This window comes from Theobroma umbraticum, unplaced genomic scaffold, assembly GCF_002168275.2.
Source record: "Theobroma umbraticum cultivar Fairchild unplaced genomic scaffold, ASM216827v3 scaffold_12.1, whole genome shotgun sequence".
NCBI classification, from domain to species: domain Eukaryota; kingdom Viridiplantae; phylum Streptophyta; class Magnoliopsida; order Malvales; family Malvaceae; genus Theobroma; species Theobroma umbraticum.
Window position 1 is genome coordinate 5,170,018 of NW_018397269.1, and position 4,942 is coordinate 5,174,959.

General features: G+C 30.7%; 1 non-coding gene across 1 annotated transcript; it reads left to right on the forward strand.

Annotated features, from left to right (window-relative positions):
• The first annotated feature begins 3,751 nt into the window (after positions 1-3,751).
• LOC149526596 (small nucleolar RNA R71) lies at positions 3,752-3,855 on the forward strand. Its single transcript, XR_016351880.1, has one exon. It is a non-coding gene; the product is annotated as a small nucleolar RNA R71 (small nucleolar RNA).
• Positions 3,856-4,942: the final 1,087 nt, after the last annotated feature.

Sequence of the window (4,942 nt, forward strand, 5' to 3'; positions counted from 1 at the left end):
ATGTCTTTTGGATATATTGCTCACTTTTTAACATTTGTCACATCTTTCAACAAAATTGTAAACATCATCGAAAAGAGAAAGCTAGTGAAAACCTCATTGTAGAACCTTCACATCAGCTCATTTTCCCCATAATGTTCTCTATAATCAGTTGAATGTCAATGATGAAGAATATTTTCAAATTCTTCTTCAAGAACAAACTTTCTAATGATTTGATCTCCACAATACTTGTAAAGAAAAGGCTTATCCCACATGTAGTATTTAATATCATGCAAGATTTTTTGCTTTTGTTGAGAATTAAATACAGGAGGGAAAAGTTTATTCTTTAGATAGTTCACTAAATCAACATACCATGGCAATTTTTTTTGCTTCTCTATATGAAACAATTGCTTATCAGGAAATGTCTTATTGATCACTGTTGAATTCCCAACATGTTCTTTATTTTCCAATCTAGATAAATGGTTTGCCACTTGATTTTATGTACCTGTCATATCTCAACTTTCCAAGTTGAATTCTTGAAGAAAAAGTACCCATCTTATCAAGCATGGTTTTGCATCCTTCTTCTTGATCAGATATTTAATAGTTGCATGGTCAGTATAAATAATCACTTTAGTACCAACAAGATAAAAGTGAAATTTACCAAAAGCAAAAACAATAGAAAGCAACTCTTTTTCAATTGTGGTGTAATTTGCTTGAGCCCTATTCAATGTTTTGCTAGCATAATAAATAAGATGCAAATTCTTTGATTTATGTTGGTCTAAAACTATGCCAACTGCATAATCACTAGCATTATACTTTAGTTTCAAAGGAAGATTCTAATCTAGAATAGTGATAGTAGGAGTAGAAATTAATTTCTTTTTCAATTCAACAAAAGCATCATGGCAAGCATTATCAAATTTAAAAAGAGTATCCTTGTCCAACAAATTACAAAATGGGTTTAGAAATTTTAGAAAAACCTCTAACGAATCTCTTATAAAATCCAGCATGTCCTAAAAAACTACGAATCCCTTTAACAAAGTTGGGAAGTGGAAGTTTTTTAATTGTTTTAGTTTTTGCTTTGTCTACTTCTGAACCTTTACTAGAAACTCAATGATCTAAGACTATGCCATCTTACACCATAAAGTGACATTTTTCTCAATTTAAAACTAAATTAGTTTCTTCACATCCCTTAAGTACTATAGCAAGATTAAATAGACAATCATCAAAAATATCCCCAAAAAATTAAAAATCATCCATAAATATTTCCAACACTTTTGAACCATATCAGAAAAAATTGCCATCATACATCTCTGAAAAATGGCTAGAGCATTGCAAAGTTCATAAGGCATTTTACAAAAAGCAAAAGTCCCATAAAGACAAGTAACGATGGTTTTTTCTTTATCTTTAAGAGCAATGGTAATTTGAGTATAACTAGAATAACCATCCAAAAAGCAATAAAAATCCATACTTGCTAATATATTAAGCATTTGATCAATAAAAGGGAGTGGGAAATGATCTTTTCTAATAGCTTTGTTCAATTTTCTATAGTTCATATATACTTTCCATCCAATCACAGTTTTAGTGAAATTGAGCTCATTATTTTTATTAGAAACTATAGTCATACCTCATTTCTTTGTGATATATTAGACTGGACTTGCCCATGAACTATAAAAAATAAGACAGATAATATCTGCATCTAACCACTTGATAATTTCTTTCTTTACCACCTCTTTTATGATCAAAAGCAACCTTTGTTGATGCTCAATGGTTGCTTTGTGACTCTTTTCTTAAAAACTTTTATGCATGCAAATTGATGGACTAATTCCTTTGATGTCGGTAACAGTCCACCCGATAGCTTTATGGTATTCTATTAAAACGTGAAAGAGTTTATTTTCTTATTCATTAGAAAGAGAAGAAGAAACAATTACTGGTAATGTAGAAAAATTTCCCAACAAAGCATATCTTAAATGGTTAGGTAGTGGTTTGAACTCACGTGTGGAAGGTTCTTCAATGGAATGCTTGATTCATGAAGTTGTAATTGATAATTCCAAACTCAAATTGAGATTTTGGGAGATGCAATGGAGCATCCAAATGGTTCATATATTCAAGAACTTTGTCATCAATAATATCACATGAAGAAATCAAAGATGATTCTAGTGGATCGTCATAATGATTCTTAACAAACACATTATTAGTAATGGTACCCACCACATTAGTTAAGAAACACTCATCATATTCATTGGAAAATTTTAAAGCTTTAAAAATATTAAAAGTTACCTTTTCATCTTTAACCCTTAAGGTAAGCTCACATTTTTCCACATCAATTGGAGCTTAAGTAATTCTCAAGAATGGTCTCTTAATAATTATCAGCATTTCATGATCTTCTTCAACGTCAAGTATAACAAAATCAATTGAAAAAATAAACTTACTAACTTTCACCAAAACATATTCCACATTACGATAAGGATAGGTGATGGATTGATGAAGAAATTACAAAGTCATAGAAGTTGGCTTAATCTCTTCCAAACCCAACTTTTTATAAATAAAAAGCAGTATAAAATTTACATTTGCATCCAAATCACTTAAAGTTTTAGCAAAACAAATAACACCGAAGTACAAGGAATAGTAAAACTACTTAGATCTTTAAGCTTTGGTGGAAGCTTATTCTAAATAATGGCATTGCATTCTTCAGTAAGTGCAACAGTTCAAAACTCACCCAATTTCCTCTTTTAGATAAGATGTCCTTTAAAAATTTAACATATCTTGGCATTTTTTCCAAAGCTTCAATAAAAGGAATATTAATATGTAACTTTTAAAACGCATCAATAAATCTCTAGAATTGTTTGCCAAGTTTTTCTTTTTGAAATTTGTAAGGGAAAGGTGGTGGAGGTGTGGGAGCAGTTTTTAATTGTGATTTTTCTTCTTTTGAACTTTTAGTACATTGTTCAACCACAATTTCTTTTCTCAACATCTTTTCAATTTCTTTCTCATTGGATCTTTACCACTTACCTCTTTTCCATTTGGAAGAGTGATTGTCTTACAATGTTCCTTACTATCTTTTTTTGGGTTGGGTTCAATATGACTTGGTAAGGTACCGTGAGTTTTGTTATTTTGAGCACTGACAAGTTGGTCCACTTGTGTCTCAAGATTTTTGATTGATGTTACTTGACTTTGAATGGAGGCATTGGTCTTTGTCATGAATACATCAATATTTGTCATGAATTGCATGAACATATCCTCCATTGAAAGCTTTTTCTCTAGCATGGGAGCTCTACGTGGAAAACTAAGTGGAAAATTTGACTTAGATGCTGATGAAGACCCTTGGTTGTTGCTCCATAAGAAATTAGAATGATTCCTCAAATCAGGATTATAAGTGTTGGAATAGGGATTGTTGTTCTGTTGCCTATTTCGAACAAATAGACAAGATTCAAAATATATGGTACAATTGTCATTGGAATGTCTTTCTCCATAAAATTTACACATCACAAAAGGGCTCTAAGTAACATTAGAACTCAATTTATCAATTTTCTTTGTAAGAAAAGTCAATTGTGTAGACAAAGAATTAATCACATCTAAATCATGAACTTTATCAATTTTTCTTATACCTAATTTTTCATATGGCCATTAATAGTTATCAGAAGCCATCCCTTCAAGCAAATCTTAAGCCTCATCAATTCACTTACTCATAAGTGCACCTCCAACTACAGCATCAATAGTAATTCTAATAGGTCCCAACAAACCATTATAAAAAGTCTAAACTTGCAGCCACTTAGGTAATCTATGGTGAGGACACCTTTTTAACAAATCCTTGTGCCTCTCCCAAGCCTTATATAGTGATTCAGAATCAAATTGCATCAAAAAAGTGATATCATTTTGCATCATTGCTGTCTTGGCAAATGGAAAGAATTTTGCTAAGAATTTTTTAGCCAAATCATTCCAAGTATTAATGGAACCAGCAAGAAGTGAGTTTAACCAACTCTTTGCTTTATCTCTTAGTGAAAAAGAGAAAAACCTCAATCTTATGGCATCATTAATAACACCATTAGCCTTGAATGTCACAAATTTCTAAAAAATTGACAAAATGAGCATTAGGATCATCGTTAAGCAAACCCCCAAACTGAACAGAAGTCTGAATCATCTAAATGATTACTAACTTAATTTCGAAGTTGTTGGTTGGAATATGAGGTCTTCGGATACAAGAGTAGAGACCTTGTGCCCGTGGGACAACATTCCCTCAAAGATTTGGTCTCTTTCGCTTGTTGATTAGCCATTGTTTTACTTGGAGTAAAAACTTGTTGATTTTTCCTCTGAAGTCTTCAAAAAGTCTTTTCGATTTCTAGATCAAAAGGACTAATTTTCAAATTTTGAGCACTTTGCATACAATGACCAAAAATACTTGAAAAGTGAAAGAAAAGAAAAGTTTGAATTAAGATTAAGAATGCTTGGTATTAATATTAACAAGAAAGAATTAAATATCAACTCCTCGACAATAGCGCTAAAAACTTTGTTTAATATTTCACGCAAGTGCACGTATCATTTAACAAGTATTATAGAAGAAAGTAGAATTTGTTCCCATGGAGAATTGAATTAGTTCCTTATGTTAACTACTAAAATTAACACACTCTAATCTTATTTAAACAACTTAATTTAAAATTATAAAAAGAAAAATGAAAACTAATAAACTTAAACTAATATAAAATTAATCAACAAAATTACTTTAGTAAACTCAATTGACTATCAAACCTAAGATTATGATGTCCCTTAATACTTCATCTAAATATTGTCTCTCTCTTAACTTAGTTTAATGGATTAAACTGCTAAGCTAGAGTCCTAATTCATTTACAAATCTCTATCGAGTTTCTTATAAAAATATCTTTCCCAACTAACTTACTATATATCTATGTAAATTAAATTGAAGAAAGATTCGTTAAGTTTGTGCTCTAATCCTGACTATGTATGACTTATA